The sequence below is a fragment of the Chionomys nivalis genome, chromosome 4, assembly GCF_950005125.1.
Source record: "Chionomys nivalis chromosome 4, mChiNiv1.1, whole genome shotgun sequence".
Taxonomy (NCBI): domain Eukaryota; kingdom Metazoa; phylum Chordata; class Mammalia; order Rodentia; family Cricetidae; genus Chionomys; species Chionomys nivalis.
In genome coordinates this window covers 118,245,827-118,263,986 of record NC_080089.1, presented here as the reverse complement: position 1 = coordinate 118,263,986, position 18,160 = coordinate 118,245,827, and the positions used below count along the sequence as shown (strand labels likewise).

Here is an 18,160-nt window from a genome sequence, read left to right as displayed (position 1 = left end):
AGGACAGACGGGAAAATGTCTTAACCACATCGTTTCCAGAACTCATTTTTAGATTTAAGATGTGAGCACACAGCAGGGCCTAGAGGGAGAAAGGCAGGAATTAGGTCTTCCCACTGAAAACGGTTCTCTGCGGAGATGGGGGGTGGGGTGGGGGGGATGAGAAGGGAGAGGGTTGAAAGGGACACCTCTGAATCTGGTTACCTTTCTGCTCAGTTTTTAATGTTGGCACTGTGTAAACATTTCATATATTCGCAACTTAAAAAGATAAAAATAAAATCCTAAAATGGAAAGCAAACTGGTCCGAATGAGCCTAACGTCATCTCAAATGTGGCAGTTAACAGACAAGCCTTGTTTCAGAAGTTTCATTATGTACCTCGATAGAGGATGGTCTAAGGATCAATGAAAGTCATGGCGTTTCTGGTGTTCATTATTAACACAGTATTAAGTTCTAAACTAGTAGGGAAATATGTAATTCGGAAATGGAAGAAATGTTAGATAATCATAAACCCAGATTATCAGTGTAAGAGGAAACAAATGCCAAAAAGAAATATTGGGGGCTGGTGAGATGGCTCGGCAGGTAAAGGCACTAGGGGCCAAGGCTAAAGCCTGAGTTCAATCAAGGAAACCCACACGGAACAAACTCCTCAAGTTGTCTTCTGACTTAAATAAGCATAAAATAAAATAAGCCATTATTTGATGAAATCTGAATGGAGTCATTCTATACAAACCATCTTTAAAGGCTGTTTGCTTTTCTTAGATCTGTCTACTGGAAGGACCTGCAAAAATGATACCACGGGGAATATTATTTTAAGATATGTTTCTTTTGTTTATGCTGCACTTGTTTAACTCAGTGAAGCTGTGATTCTTTGCCTGTCTAAAAACCCAATGGTCTAAGAAAGCGCTAAATGGCCAATAGCAAGGCAGGAGCAGGCGGGGTGGCGGGCAGAGAGGACAAACAGAAGGAAAAATGAGGGGTAGCACGAGAACAAGGAGAGGAGCACATCAGGGGCAGCCACCCAGTCACACAGCAAGTCATGGAGAAAGAGGAAAGTTATACAGAAATGAGAAAGATACAAGCCCAGAGGCAAAAGGCAGTTGGGATAGTTTAAGTTCAGAAAAGCTGGCTAGAAACAGGCCAGGCTAAGGCGGAACATTTATAACTATGATAAGCCTCTGTGTGTTTATTTGGGAGCTGGATGGTGGGGCCCTCAAAACAATAAACAGAGTACAACAAACACAACTCATTGACAACACACCTCACTCCAGATCTTAATATCAAAGTATCATTCCTCACCAACAGGGAACATGTTCCTGCCTGTAAGAGATGTGTGCTGAGCCATTTAGGACCGATTTCCCAGTGGTTCAGTTGCACTGTGGATATGGACAAGTGGCAAGCAAACCAGCCCATGCCCTGTGCTTGGTGTGACTCGAGCTGTACACACTCCCTTATACACACGGGCTCCTCCTGAAGGGAAAGCCAAGAGAACACTATGGGAAGATCTAAATGGCTGTGTTCCCACTCCTTAACATATGGAGATCTTTTAAATTAAATTTTATTTTTATTAGTATTGTTTTGCCTGCATGAATGTCTGCATACCACATGCATGCCTGGTTTCCACAGAAATCAGAGAGGGCACCAGATCCCCCGGAACTGGAGTTACATGTGGTTGTGAGTTGCTGTGTGGGGTTGGTGAATCAAACCCCTATGAAAATCAAGTCCTATGAAAGAGCGGCCATCACTCTTAACCACTGAGCCTCCTCTTCAGCCCTGAAATGCAGAGGCCACCAAGGTGCACAACTCCAGGCATGTGCTGATCTGATAAAGACTATTAGAATCCTTCCAAATGAGTTATTTTTAATAAACCAGTGGCACTTCAGCCTTGTCAGCTGAATGCTTCATCGAAATACCATTCCTCAGCATTTTTAATTTTCCCTTTTGTTTCTCTGGCTACCATAGGTAGAGAGCTTGCAGTGACAGTGAACTTTACATAAAGGCTTCTGCTTGGGATTGGGAAACATGGGTGTTACAAGGCCCTGTGACAGGCTCGTTCTATAGATTTAGGGAAAGTCTTGCCACTTTTTTGGACCTTAGTTTTCTACATTAATTATAAACTGACTGGCCCATTAGCTCGGTCTTCTTATTACTAATTCTTATAACTTACATTAACCCATAATTCTTGTCTGTGTTAGCCATGTAGCTTGGTACCTTTTTCGGCGAGGTAGTCACATCTTGCTTGCTCTGTGTCTGGCTTCCTCTGCAGCTGGGTGTCAACTGCAGACTGACTGTTTCCTCTTCCCAAAATTCTACTTGCCCTGCCTCTACTTCCGCCTGGTCACCCCACCTCTACTTCCTGCCTGGCTACTGGCCAATCAGTGTTTATTTAAAATGCAAGTGACAGGGTACAGACCATTGTCCCATAGCACCCCCCCCTTTAAAAAAAAAAACAACTCTAAATCGAAGCTCCTTTGTTTAGCTTTCCTCCTAACCATTATGTTGCATGGCAAGCCGGGGCCCTTTGTTCCATCCTGGCTGCCCGGCTATCTTACACCCAAAATAATCACACAGAAACTGTATTCATTTAAACACTGTCTGGCCCATTAGCTCTAACTTCTTATTGGCTAATTCTTACGTCTTAATTTAAACCATTTCTATTAAATCTGTGTATCACCACGTGATTGTGGCTTACTGGCAAGATTCTAACCAGCGTCCATCCCAGGCAGGAGAACCATGGCATCTGCCACTCTGCCCTTCTTCCCAGCATTCAGTTCTGTCTACTCCGCCCACCTAAGTTCTGTCCTATCAAAAGGCCAAGGCAGTTTTTTTATTTAACCAATGAAAGCAACACATAAAAAGAAGGACCTCCTACACCACCATTATCCATAACAACTTGTAACCAACATTCTAAACAAAGGCAAACATCCATAATCCATATTTTGAGAATGTGGGCATAGTTTTCTAGGCTACTTCCTGCTGATTGAGAACACTGATAATCTTATGGGGACCTAAGAAAATTTAGAATTATGATCAAGTTCTGACTGGAGTATTCTGTGAGGCTTGATCATTTCAGCCAGCAGTCTTGAATCTGTTCTGGATGTAGAACTCAGACATCTGGGCCATTCACTCCTATCAGAGATTCTTCAGGGAGGGTTCCTTGATCAAACCTGATTTTTCTTAGCCCAGAATGAATCCACAGCCTCTCATTTCTTGTGGAAACAAAAACAAAACCTCTTCTCCAAAGTAACATATCTTTTGACTTAAATTTTAAAGTCAAAGAATTATATACATATATATATATATATGATTAATTCAGCAGCATTTATAATTAAATGTCTTTTAACAGGTGTTGCTCTTTCCTCAGCCATCAAACAGTTTAACAACAACACAATAACATACAGTATTCAGACTCTCTGTGTATTTTTCATCTTTAAGTGGCTTTATTTTAAACTTTTTTATTTTTAATTTTTGGCTTTTTGAGACAGGGTTTCACCCCACCTATACTTCCTGCCTGGTTACTGGCAGTCAGAGTTTATCTAGAATACAAGTGACAGGGTAGAGACCATTGCCCCATAAGAATCTATCAAACATAGGTGTGAGAGTTGATTTTCTGCGTCTGTAAATGGTGATTTGAAACTTTCTCTAAGTAGGGCAACATGTCTGCTGGTGACAGGAGCAGCAGGAGAGACTAAGAGATTGTGTCTGCAGGGTGAAAGGAGCCCTGCAGTCCAGGTAAGCCCAGCACGTGACTCCTTGATTCAAAGGGCAGTGCTGAGGGAAGAGTGGTGCTGGAGACATGGCCTGCTGGTTAATAATCGCTGCTTCTGTAGAGGACCTGAGTTCAGTTCCCAGCCCCCACATTTGTTGCTCACAACCACCTTAACTCCAGTTCCAGTGGCTGCAACACCCCTTCTTCTGTACTCCAAGGCACCTGCACTTGTGTGGCACATAGACACAAGCACACATGTACAAATAAAGAGAAATAATTTTTTAAAGAACAATATTTTGGTATGTATTTATAACCGTTCTTAAATTCAATTACTAAGTTATTTCAGCTACTATTAAAATATTGTACTTTTGATTATGCCTTGTAAATAGTTATTTGTTCTTCGACCTGCCAGGGCAGAGATGGGTTCTGGGTGGCTCCAGCCATTCCCATCTCCCTGTGCCTGATACTGGACATGGTGACATAGCCATGTTAGAACTGCCTGGACTTGTATTACATCTCAGATGACACCAAAGCTGTGCCTCTAAAGCATAGCAAATCGGTTTACTTGCATGACTGGGGAATTAGACAACATCCATGACCATCCATCAAAAACCTTAGGATCCAAAACTCAGTAAGCATGAAATCTCATTGAGAACCATTTCATTCTCTTAATCATTCATTAGGTTTCTCAAGCTGGACAGCCCTTCAAGGTCATCACTTGGACATTATCATTGTAATGTGGAAATCAAATAGGGAAGCATATATTGGAAAAGTTCTGATTTGGTAGAATGCTACTGATAAAAGAATTAATGTATTTATTGAGTGACTGTGAATTTATATTTTACTATAAACTGGAAAAAAAGGGAAACAAACCTTATAGAGTCTTTTTGGCACTTGGAATTTATGCCAGCCTGCAAGAATTCCTGCACAGAGACCTGGAGGGAGAGGTGCCTGATGACTGGGTTGTTGTTACAGAACATGGTTTTAACTGTGTAAAAATGTGTTACATTTGTTTGTGCTGCAGAATATTACTTTAACTTTGTAAAGGTGTGTTACATTTGTTTCACCTTGCCTGCCCAAGGCACCTAATTGGTCTAATAAAAAGCTGGATGGCCAATAGCTAGGCAGGAAAGGGATAGGTGGGGCTGGTGGCCAGAGGAAATAAGTAGGAAGAGAAATATAGGCTCAAGAGAAGAAGGAGAAAAGACGAGGGAGAAAGAGAGGGACGCACCTGGAACCAGATTCCAGGCAACCACCAGCCAGTCAGACACTAGAGGAAGCAGGAAAGTAAGACATACAGAAAGAAGGAAGAAAAGGGAGGGAGGGAGGGAGGGAGGGAGGGAGGGAGGGAGGGAGGGAGGGAGGGAGGGGGAGAAGAAGGAAGGAGGGAAGGAAGGAAAGAGAGAAAGGAAAGAGAGAGAGAGAGAGAGAGGAAAGAAAGAAAGAAAGAAAGAAAGAAAGAAAGAAAGAAGAAAGAAAGAAAGAAAGAAAGAAAGAAAGAAAGAAAGAAAGAAAGAAAGGTAAAAAGCCCCAAGGTAAAAGGTAGATAAACAGGTTAACTTGAGTTAAAGAGAGCTAGCTAGAAATGAGCCTAAGCTAGGCCAAACATTCATAACTAATAAGTCATGACTTGGGAGTTACTTGGTGGAAAAAAACCTGGTGCACTGGGGTGCTGATGCAGGAAGTGGAATAAGCTGGAGCCATGGCGGAAAGTACTCCGCCCCCTTCCAAGGGATTTTCTGATTCAGTCAACAGTGACCAGGTGCCTCTGTCTGTGCCGTGTTCTGTGCTGGTTTGGGAACAGTAGAGTCACCGAGGCAGTGGGGGGAGCATTAAATTCTTCCCACAATAAAAGCTACTGTACACTTTTACCTTATATGTTGTTCTCTCTCTCTCTCTCTCTCTCTCTCTCTCTCTCTCTCTCTCTCTCTCTCCCTCTCCCTCTCCCTCTCCCTCTCCCTCTCCCTCTCCCTCTGTGTGTGTGTGTGTTCTAGTTTGCATTCTGTTACTGTAATAGCATGATCAATGGGAATTTTCAGATGAGTTTATTGCAGTTAACATCCTCAAGGGAAACTGAGGCAGGAACCGAAAGTAGAGACTGTGGAGGAACTCTCCTTAATGGTTTGGTTCTTCTTGTTTACTTAGGCAGCTTTCTGTATAGCCCACACCCCCCTGCCTAGGGATGGGAGGCGCTCCTGTATCAATTAACAATTAAGAAAATGCTCCACAGTGATGGAGGAATTACTTTCATTACCAGATCATGGTGCTACACAGAATATTAGAAATGGGCTAGATCAATATGTAAGAGCTAGCCAATAAGAGGCTGGAACTAATGAGCCAGGCAGTGATCAAAAGAATACAGTTTCCGTGTAATTATTTCGGGGCATAAGCTAGCCATGTGGGCGGCTGGGTGCCGGAGACGCAGCCCCGCCGCTCTTATTACAACACCACAGACGTGCTCACAAGCCAATCTGATGGGGGCAATTGTCGGTTGAGGTTTCTTCTTCTCTGGTAGGTCCTGGTGATGACCAAGATTAGCCATCATGCCCACAGGCCACAGGGAATGTGTGAAGGTCAACAGACAGCCATGGGTGTTGGTGGAGCTTCAGCCAGGGGCTTACCTTGAGGTGCAGCCCAGAGATGCTTGTAGGCTCCTGTAAATCCTCTCTTCTTGTTGCTGAACTCTGTCCTACCACACATTTCTGAAGCCCAGTTCTCAGCACAAGGTTTGTTTAGGCCATTGGCACCGCCATGAGTCCAACCATTGTGTCGATGATAATAACATAACTGTCCCCTGTAGGAACAGGGCTGCCATGGAAATGCCTCCTGTTCAGGGAAGTCCTGACACATCAGATTCTATTTTATGGAAATAGAGTCATCGGTGCCTTCAGCACACACCAGATTCCTTTGAGAGGCATGGCCTTGGGGTCTAATATTTGAACCATGACCCCTGTGAACACTGGGAAGGTGTAAATGGAGCCTGCTGGGTCATCTGTGTTGAGCTCTCCTGCCTTGCAGCCTTGATTTGAAGTGCCAGTCTTTGATGCTCTCTTCAAAAAATGGAGCCCTGGAATGTGGGCTGGACTTAGTGAGTTGTTTTTACCAAAGGGAAAGAGGCAGAAATGATGGTGCGTGACTCGAGGATTAGCTGGTGACTGAGAATTAGCTAATCCAAAAGCATTACCACTGCCAGAGCTGCTCCCCTTCTCTCCCCTCTCTCGCCCTCTACAGGCAATCAGCTACTATGTCATGCGTGCCCAGTGGCCGCTGAGACCTCCTGCCAAGTCATGTGTGCCCGCCAATGTGCAATCAGACCACACAGCTTTCTGCAACAGCAGCCTCAAGTGACAATCTGAGTGGGGAAAACTCAGCCTGAAGCACCAGACTGAGCCACCCTGCCCTGATTCTCAAACTCCGTAAAGGAAGCATAGATGTACTGTTTGGTTGCTTTACCTAGGAGGACTTTGTAAAGCCCCAGGAACTGTTTGGAGCGGCACTGTGCTCACCTTTCCACTTGGGGGCGCTGTCGTACAGCAGCACAACCTATGAACGCCTCCTCACCAGGCCGAGAAATACCTCCATGGGACTCACGCCTGCAAACCATCAAATTGTCACTGGACACTTGTGAGTTAAGTACTTTTACCTTGTAAATATACAATTCAATTTTCAGGAATAGTAAGGTTTGTCACAATATCCCATTCACATCCCATAGAGCAGATTGAGTATCCCACATGACATGTGTTAATTGCTTTGATTTTTGACAGCTAAAAATCACACCACAGTGACATATGCTTTCAAATGAGTACTTGTGATTCAAAATTTCTGATTTGTAGTCCTTCTTATTAGCATGGTATTAAGATATCACAAGCAAGCTTTCCCCTTAACTTTCTCCTCAATTGTGATCAACAAAGATTTACACACACACACAAATATGGTTTCAGCACACACCACTTTCTTGCTGGTGAAAAATGAATGTTGTGGTGAGAACCGGAAGGTTATGAACAAATACTTTGTAGTCCATTTAGCGAAGGATTAGTTAAATGCTTCATTTTAGAAAAGAAACCATTCTCACCAAGCATAATTTGAGCTTGAGTTCCAAAAGTAACCTCATTAATAACTTTAAATGTATAATGTAATTGGAACAAGTAGCAACTCCGGGCTTACCAGCCAATGATGCTGATTTTATTTTATCTTTTGTTCTGTCATTTTTGTTGACACAAAGGATAAAAATCAATAGATGCAGGGTGCAGTCGAGCTGGTTTAGTCCCATAAAATGGGGCATCTGAGAGTCAATCTCTTACCACTGACGGAGTGTGCTTCATACTGGAAGGAACCACTCCACCCAGGTTCCCAATGAGAATAAAATGCTGGACCTCTCACCTACCGCAGGGCTACCCTCAGTCCTGATTCTCCAGCTGCTCTTCTGGGTGGGGGCCCCTTCTCAACCCAGACATAAACCAGTTGTTTTCAGTTGTGGGGGGGAGCTCCTGATAGCAGGGGAGGGAGAGGGAGCCGAGAACACAGGGTTAGAAAAAGCTCAGGTGTTCCCTAAGTGCTTCGGGCTGGGGTTCAGATGCTCAGGGAGGTTCAGGGAGACAAGGAAGGTAGTGAGAAGGTTGCCCAAAGACTGAGTAGCTCACCACGGGCTCCAGCTCCCTGCTCTTTTGCTGAGAGAATGTTATCCGAGTGCTGAGTAGCTTGCCAAGGCTCCCTGCTCACTTACAATGAGAATGTAGCCCAAAGGCTATGGCTTGCCTCAAAGACTCCCTGCTCCCTGGCTCTCTTGCATTGAGAAGGTTGCCCAAAGACTGAGTAGCTCGCCACAGGCTCCCTGCTCTCTGCAGGAGTATAGAAGATCAGGCTGCTGCTTACATCCCGGGGAGAGAATCCCTGGCCCCAGCACCCACTTTGAGGTCCTCCCTTCCTCACCACCCTCCATGGACACATGCTGTGTGCCCTTCCTCTTCCTAGACTGGCTTTATACGCCCCAGATCCCTAGACCAGACAGTCTGTGTGATTGTGTGATGTAACTCTTCTCATTAAGGTGTCATCAGAAAGGAATGAAGGAAATCCAAAGTCTCTGAATGGAATAGGTAAACGGCAAGAGGAAAACAGTGACAGATTGCCCTTCATGTCCTTTAGTTAAAAAACAGAATAAAAACCTAAGGTGACAGTCTGTCGGCTACTTTTCCTGTCACTGGGTAAAATCCCTCCCACAAAGACAACTTAAACCCCAGCATCAGCCTATCAGCCAATCATATTTCCTGCTACTGAACATTACTCTATGGATAAAAACCATATAATTTTTTAAAAAATTAAAGCAATTTAAGAAACTTTGGAGCTCAGTCGAGGGTACAGTCCATCATAGTGGGAAGTGATGGTGACAGGAATGTGAGGTGCTGGTCACATTGTATCCTGAGGTGCTGGTCACATTGTATCCTGAGGCGCTGGTCACATTGTATCCTGAGGTGCTGGTCACATTGTATCCTGAGGCGCTGGTCACATTGTATCCTGAGGTGCTGGTCACATTGTATCCTGAGGTGCTGGTCACATTGTATCCTGAGGTGCTGGTCACATTGTATCCTGAGGCGCTGGTCACATTGTATCCTGAGGTGCTGGTCACATTGTATCCTGAGGTGCTGGTCACATTGTATCCACAGTTAGGAAGGCAGGTGGGGGGTTGGTGGGGTTGGGGGATATGAATGATGAGCTTCTTTATTCCTCCTTTTTATTCAGCGTAGGACTTCAGCCTTGGGATGGTGCTGTCCTCAATTAGGGTGGGTCTTCCCACTTCGATTAATCTGCCCTAGATAACCCCTCACAGATGCCCTCAAGAGTTGTCTCCTGTAAGACTCTAGAGCCTGTCAGTCATTTCTTGAGCCTTTTCTAATTTTAATAAAACTTCAACTCTACTTCCCACTGGCTAATTGTGCTCCAAAGCCACAAACCCCAGTTTGCATTCAGTTCCTAAAAGAGAAGTCTTCTGCTGAGGATGACAGCACAGAACTGTGTGTCTGTCCATGTCACAGCCAACAGGATGACTATGAGAAGCTGCCTAGGTGCTCTGGGGACCCTGTGGGCAATAAAGGAGCCACTATCACAAAGCCCCTGGTGACTGCCACCAGCAAAGTGAGACAGTGCTCTTAGTCTCTGACCCGGTTGTCTGCTTGTGCTTTTGGGCAGCATCCATGAAGCAGAGACAGATCAGCTTCTTAGCTCACAAGTGGATAAAATTATAAACGTTGTGTGGTTCTCGGCCCTACTGATAGCAGACTCTGCTAGTTAAGTTACGCACTGCATGGAAACCTAGCATCGACTGTGTGTGTTTCTACTCAGGTGAGCTATTCCGGGGGATTCTATCACTTCAAAGGCACGGTCCCAGCAATGTGTTAGACACAGTGAAGATGAGAAACACCCATGAGCCGGGCGGTGGTGGCGCACGCCTTTAATCCCAGACAGGCTCCAAAGCCACAGAGAAACCCTGTCTCGAAAAACCAAAAAAAAAAAAAAAAAAAAAAAAAAAAAAAAAAAAAAGAGAAACACCCATGAGCCATTTAGCCTGTTCCCTGCTAAGATGAGAAATTGAAAAGGCAACTGGAACCAAATTGTGTCTCTGGTTATTCCACAGATGAGAAATAGTCTTCACTCTACATTAAAAGCTTTTAGTCAAAACACAGCAGAACTAAAGGAGCACATTTAGTCAGACAGTAGAGACACCTACATGATACAGCCCCATCCTAACAAAGAGGGCACAAAGAATTTACATTCTTCCTTTCCAGACAGATGGAACATATCTTTAAAATATGAAAATAAGCTCATGCTTTTCATTCCTCAACATCGACATGCAAAAATCACAAAAAACTTAATGAAAATTTAAAGGTCATTTTCTTTTCTACTTATTTCTATTTGATCTGTTGAGACATTTTAAACATTGTGCAAAATATTTGACTATAATTGATTCGGTTTAAAGGTTACTGTGAGATGTTACATTTTAAATGTAAATTTGTATAATCAGAATGGTAAATCTCCACCAACATTGCTATTTATATAGACTTTTTGTCCATCACTCTAGAATATTATTTTACATTGCATTTTATGTGTGTTCATGTTCATGTGTGCACAGTGACACGTGTGTATGTGTGCATGTGGAGGCCACAACCTGAAACTTGGTTTTTTGAAATGGAGCCTCTCACTTGCCTGAAACTCCATCGTGGTACACTGGTCATGGGCCAGGATCTGCCTTTCTCTGCTTCTTTGGTGCTGGGATTACAAACCCACAACAACAGGCCAGTTCTTTTCTTTTCTTTTCTTTTCTTTTCTTTTCTTTTCCATGTGAATTATGGTAATGAACTGCTTCCTCACACTTGACAGTCACGTACTTTACTGACTGGACTGTGTCCCAGCCCGAATTCCTAAATCCTCACTTTAAAGCTTATGGATTCTTAAGTGTGTGTGTGTGTTTGTGTGTGGGTGTGCTAGAGGAGGAAATTGGGTTCCCTGGAGCTGGAGTCACAAGCTGTTGTGAGCTACTTGATGTGTGTACTGAGAACCAAACTCCTCCGCAGAGTGTCAGGTGTCTTAATTATGGAGCCATCACTCCAGCACCGATTTCCACTTTTTAAGATATTTTCTTGATGCCATTCCAAGATTTTCAAACACAAATGCTCCAATGGAATTTTATGCATATCTTAGTCATGTTGGGAAGAGTTCAACTCAGCAGGCAAATTTGTAAAAACCACAGAACTACTTGAAGAGGCCAGAGGATGCTCAGGGCAGCAAATATGGCCCTTCCCAGGAGTATGTTCCCTTTAAGCACAGTTTTAAAGACACTGTTCCAAGAGGCACGGGCAGCGTGCAGGGAGAACATAGAGGATGGTTGGCACTCTGAGTCTAGTTGTAGCGGCTTGGATAAGAATGGCCTTCATAGGTTCATCAGAGATTGGCACCATTTGAAAGAATTAAAAGAATTAGGTGTGGCCTTATTGGAGGAAGTGTGTCAGTAGGCGTGGGCTAAATGTTCAAGTCAGGCCCAGTATCGCTTTCTTGTCTTACTGAGTATGATCAGATTAGAACTCTCAGCTTCTTCTCTAGGACCGTATGTGCCTCCCCCATGCTCCCCACTGTGATGACAATGGACTAAAGTTATAAAGCTGTAAGCAAGCCCCAGTTAGATGCTTTCTTTTAAGAGCGTTACAGTGGTCGTGGTGTCTGTTCACAGTGATAGGACAGTGGCTAAGACAATAGTGATGGCTGGGACACGGGGACACCGCCATGTGACACCCCCATGCTAGGCCTAGAGCCAAGGAGCAGAAGAGTTACTCAACCATATGGAAGGCTTCCTGGTCACAGTTGTGGCCATCAGTGGGTGACACAATCAACTCTCCAATCTACAGTGACTCAGCACAGAGAGAGCCAAACTCGTCTCCTGCCTAGGCCTCAGCAACCAAACCCAATCAGAGGCAGAGGACAAGGAAATCACCACTGTAGTTCATGGGGTGAATCAGCTTCTTGGGACGTAGAGAAAGAGGAAGAAAAGCAAAGAACCTGTTTAATTTGCAGCTATGAGTGCCTCACACAAGGAATGGGTAGTCTCAATTTCGCAAATTTCTTTAAGGGACATTTCCTGTTGTTGAAAGAAATCAAGGGCTCCCTGTTTGGTTCAAAGCATCATTTCAGCCCCCCTGGCATCCATATATACAAGGAGTCTGGAATGTTTGGTGGAAAGTTCCAAGCCCCCATCCCCCTAGGAGTTGCCTCAGTCCAGACTCTACCTCCAAGAAAGCCCGCCAAATGGTGACCCCTCCCCAGGGAGGGTCAAGACCACTCCCATAGGCTATTTAAACTGCCCCCCAGAGAACGAACACATGGTCCCCCCCTTTTTTTGTACCCTTTCTGTGTTTTTCTGGAGGGCCACCGGGGAGCGCCGGCATCCATTAAACCTGGGCTTCTTTTAATTTGGTCTGATTTGGTCTAATTTGGATTATTGCATCAGCGGAGAGGTTTATCAGGCAGAAAAAAAGCTTAATACTTCCTATGAGGACTGAGGCAAGCTGGAAGTCATGTAGAATCTGAGTTGCCATGCTGGAAACAACCAGAGGTTATTTAGTGAGTCATTCTTATACGATGAGAATATTATAAAATAACTCTTGGGGAAAAATGTATTACGATGGGTATGCCAAGTACAAAACCTTTTAAAAAGCCAGAATTCCTGCCTCAATCTTTGCTAGTAAAACCCCAACTTATAGAGCTGGAAGTGGCAGCTTGAGAAGGATGGATATTAGACAATTTTTTTCATTTTTTTCTTAGGAATCACCCAGAAGGGATAAGCACACTGTGAAACAGAAGAGCAAGAACCACTTTTGGCATCAGGAGGGGAAACTCAAGCCACACAAGCTGCAGAGGGCGTGGGTCCCGGTGGGCAGGCTGGCAGTGAAGGGTGTGTTCACAGTTGCTGATTTCAGATAAGTCTGATGGACACCCACGGTAAGAGCCTGGAGGAGAGGGTGAAAAGGCAGAGGGCAATCTGCAGAGATTGGGGGTTCAGGAAAGCGCACATCTGTAGGTTGATCTCAGTTTGCCAGCAAGAAAACCATTGTGTAGCCTAGAGTTTGGCTTTAGGCAATGCAGCATGACTAATAAAAATCCAGAGACAGAGACTGGGGTTCAACCTGAAGGTCAGAAAAACAAAACAGCTGGCCACTGGCTCTTACCTCTACCTCAGTCCGAAATGGCAATCCTGCCTCCAGGAATCCTCAGAATGAGACTGAGAGCTACCTTCTGTCTTATATTCCTCTCTAGGGCTGGGTGTGTCACCACTGCCTGGTCTGTAAGGCTGACCAGGGTGGCTTAGCTATTTTATTCTCTGATCTTCGGGCAAGCTTTATTTATTAAAATGCAATGAAATATCAATACCAGATGGTGAAAGCTCAGGGAATTCACTACCCAAACCCTGATTTGTATGTGTGTGTGTGTGTGGGGGGGGGCAGAGGAAATGGGGATGACAGGAATGGGCCAGGGACAGCAGGGAATTTTTCCAACTAGTCTCCATCTCCTCCTTTGTCCCTCTCCCAATACTGCCACCAAATTATGATCCACCATTGGATTCATTCATACAGTGGGTCAGAATCTCACGACACAGTGGCTTCCCTGAAGTTCTTCCCCTCAATACTGCTGTACTGGGGACCAGGCCTTCAACACGCGAGCCTTGTAGGGGATACTTCATGTCCCAGCCATAATAATACATGCACATGCATGCATGCACACATGCACACGAGCACACAGACATACACATGCACACACATGCACACATGCATGCAGTGATGTGGGAGTGATTTCTTTCTAATCTGTTGCTTTCATTGGTTAACTAATAAAGAAAACTGCTTGGCCTGATAGGGCAGAAATTAGATAGGTGGAGTAGACAGAACAGAATGCTGGGAGAAAGAAGCCGAGTCAGGCAGTCGCCATGATTCTCCCACTCCAGACAGACGCAGGTTAAGATCTTTCCTGGTAAGCCATCTCGTGGTGCTACACAGAATATTAGAAATGGGTTAGATCAATATGTAAGAGCTAGCCAGTAAGAGGTTAAAACTAATGGGCCAAGCAATGTTTAAAAGAATACAGTTTCCATGTAATTATTTCGGGTAAAGCTAGCTGGGTGGCGGGAAGCAGCCCCGCCGCTCTTACAACAATGCAGTGTGTCTGCATGCACATGAGCACATGCACGCATGCACACAGCACACTAACAGACACACACACACACGTGAGGCAAAGGCTTTGTACGTGTAGCAGTAAGAGGAGGTGAAAGTGAAGTGGTAAGATTGGCTAGTTAGAAATGAAGAACATCTATACACAGAAGGAACCAAAGCCAAATGCTCAGTCAGCACAGGGAAACTCAGAAGACAGAAGACAGGAGCTGAGGAAAGACTGAAACCTGCATTTAGGAAAAAAGACTTTTTACTCTTCTATAAGAACTTCCATAATTAGGAAGAGAATTGGGCATACTGTACAGAAAATTCATAAAAAATGAAACACAAATAACATTAGGATATATTAACATTGCTTAAATTTTTTATTCCTATTTTTTTTTTTTTTTTTTTTTTTTTGGTTTTTCGAGACAGGGTTTCTCTGTGGCTTTGGAGCCTGTCCTGGAACTAGCTCTGTAGACCAGGCTGGTCTCGAACTCACAGAGATCCGCCTGCCTCTGCCTCCCGAGTGCTGGGATTAAAGGCGTGCGCCACCATCGCCCGGCTTATTCCTATATTTTTATGAGCATATGTGTATGTGTGCGTTCCTGTCTGTGTACTTGTATTGTGTATATGCTTGTGGAGGCCAGGTGTGTGTGTGTGTGTGTGTGTGTATGTGTGTGTGTGTGCATCCCTGTCTGTGCACTTGTGTATATGCTTGTGAAGGCCAGATGTCAACATTACTCACTCTCCATCTTATTTTTTGAAACAATCTCTCAGTAAAACTGGGATTTCCTGATTTGGCTAGATTAGCTGCTAGCAAGCCCCAGGTCCTCCTGTCTGCCTCTGCTGTGCTGAGATTACACGCATGTACTGCCACTCCTACCTTTTCATGTGGGCAAAAGGATTGAATTCGGGTCCTCATGCTCGTGTGGCAAGCACTGCAACTAGGCCATCCCCTCAACCCTTAAAACGTTCTTTAATTGGATTGACAGATTTCATTTCTGACTGACCAAACTAGAGGAAGCCCACTCGCTACAGCTTGTGCCTTATTGCTAAAACATCTGGCAAAACATAACAGCAAAGAAGTCAAGGAGAACAGGCAAACTGGACAGGGAGCTCAAAAGTTGAAGGGACACCATTGTGGGGCCATGAGATTCCTCATTTTTTGTTTGGTTTGTTCCTTCCTCTGCACTGCCTTCTGGCTTTGATCTGAAGGCTGGCTGAACGGGGAACCTGTAATCAGAGATGATCAGAAAACAGGTTGAAGAAACCTTAGCGTCCAGCAACAGTGAGAGGACACTAGGCTGCAGGGAGCAAGAGAAGCTGCCGTGAACTGCTCATGGTTTTCCTTTCTGAGCTTAGCCTGGTCTACAGGCTGACACCTGAGGCAGGGAGAGCAAAACTGTCCTATAGCAGTGGTCCTCAGCCTTCCTCACGCTGGGACCCTTTGGTACAGTTCCTCATGCCGCGGTGAACGCAAGGGCTCTAACGGCCAGAGCATGGCAAATGTGGCACTGACAGGTTTGCCCTTCTCCCTTTCCCTCTTCCTTGCTGAAAGCCCTTAGATTACATTTCTAAAGTTAGCCCCCATGGTACAGCCCCTTATTTGGACACTGACTCACTCATTCCTGAGACTAAGTAGCAAGGTCCAAAAATCAAAATTCATTATTTGTCTACCATGTCCAATCAGGACTTACCAGCTCACTCTGGCACAGACTCGCCCTTTTCTCCTTAAAAATCCACACCAGTTTGCTACTGCTGCTGCTGCTGTCTGCGTTTGCAATCCCTACTCCCATCCCCACACCCCTGCTTGCCCCTCACGGGTAACAAATCTCCTTTGTGCTGAGAATTTGGTGTCTGAGTGCATACTGTACCAGTTCTGAGGGGGCTGCCCTCCCTTACAATGACTTCCAGCCATAACATTATTTTCATTGCTATTTCATAACTGTAATTTTGCTACTGTTATGAATCATAATGTAAATATATGTGTTTTCTCATGGTCTTACACCATCCCTGTGAAAGGGTTGTTTGATTTGTGACCCACAGGCTGAGAACCACTGTTCTAGTGGGAGGAACTGGGAAGGGGGGCTCCTGGGAGCTGCAGAGAATGGAGCTTTGAAAGGGGTGTTGAAGGGGCCTAATTCTGGGGGACTGTTTGTTATGTAGCAAAGGATAATTAAGACTATGGTTCATGCCTGTCCTAGCCTACTTTGATAAAACACGAACCAAAAACAACTTGAGAACAGTTTATGAAAACGATCCACCATCAAGGGAAGCCAGGGTAAGAGCTTGAGGGAGGATCCTAGGACAGGACCTGAAGCAGAGACCATAGAAAAACACTGCTCAGTGGCTTGATGGTACCACTCAGTGAGCCTGGCCCTCCCACATCATCAAGAAAATGCAGGCCTGTCTGATGGAGGTCACTCCTTATGTTCCTTCTTCCCAGGCAACTACAGCTGTGTCAGGTTCACAAAAACTCTTCCCTGGCATGCACAAAGCCCTGGTATCAATTTCTAGTGTAAAGATCATCTGAGCAAAGTGGATTTAAAAAAATACTCCATTCAAACGATGTTTTTTCGAATATTTCCAATCAAATACCAAAAGATGAAGTTATATACAAGGTTGAATATAAATAAGTTCAGGGGATGAGCGAACAGGAACCTTGAACGATAACAAGAACCATAACAAGCCTACTGAGTCATCAATTGGTTCCAATTGTTTATGTTCGTGAATGATTTGCCTTGGTTTTCAGAGAGGAGAGAGCACCAGGGCCCTGCTGAAACACAGTCAAGAACTGCTCCTAAGGGCAGAGAGGGGGCTAGGAGAAACAGCCTCCAACCCTGCACACCTCGGTGGGGGGCAGGCAGAGAAGGCTTGTCCCCGGGAGAAGGCAGCTTTGTTTAACCTTAGCTAGAAGCAAGGAATGCAACCCTGCTTGGCCTGGGGCAGAAACAGGAAGGGTGTGGAGGGTGGAGGTCGGAGGAGAGTGGAGGTGGGAGGGTGTCTGGAGAGTTCAGGGAAGAACAAGGGGTTGGGAAATCCCATGGATGCCTGAAGGTGAGGTTTCAGTTATAAATCGGATCTGAGCTTCTCATTACCTTGTACAACTGAAACGAGATTTTGTGCTCACACTGGGTCTAAGAGATGAAGAAAAAGGAGGCGTCAAGGAGCCTAGTCCCTTCCATTCCCTGACCCCGTAAGGCAAAGACAGCGAGTCTTAGCCCCCATTCCACTACAATGAAAGCCAGTCAGGCCCCGCCCCTCCTGCCGAGGCTCCGCCTCTGCCTTATTCGAATGACTGCAGGCCGGGCCCCGCCCCAAGATCGGCCCCGCCCACCCGCCGAGGCCCCGCCTCCATTCTGTCGCAGTGGCTCCATCCCCCGTCTCACCGTGACAGCTGGCCAGACCCCGCCCATTTAGCTCAGCTCCACCCCGCCATAGTGACAGCCCTCGGGGCCCCGCCCATCCCGCCGAGGACCCGCCCCCTACCGAGCGACTGCCAGTGAGGTTTCGCTCTGCGCACCTCCGCCCCACCTCTTTCGCCGTAGTCCTGCCTACCCCGACCGAGTGACAGCCGGAAGGCCCCGCCCCGTCCCGTCCGGTCGTTGACGCCCCCTGGTGGCCTAAAGCGCCACGCCCAGGTCGCGCGTCCGGTCTGCCCCGCCTCAGCGCCGCAGCCGGGTACCCCTGCTCGGGCCGCCCCCGAGGACGCTACGTGGGCGGCCGGTGAGTGGGGAGGGGAGCAGCCGGTGCGGGGGGCCTGCCGGGGCT

At 45.6% G+C, this 18,160-nt stretch overlaps 1 protein-coding gene across 1 annotated transcript in view; it reads left to right on the top strand.

Moving 5' to 3' along the window:
• Positions 1–18,016: 18,016 nt before the first annotated feature.
• The window catches only part of Ano10 (anoctamin 10), a 105,858-nt gene continuing 105,714 nt past the window's right edge, over positions 18,017–18,160 (top strand). The window contains exon 1 of the mRNA XM_057767302.1: positions 18,017–18,115. The gene's annotated coding sequence lies outside the window, so the exon portion shown is untranslated. The remainder of the gene's footprint in view (positions 18,116–18,160) is intronic.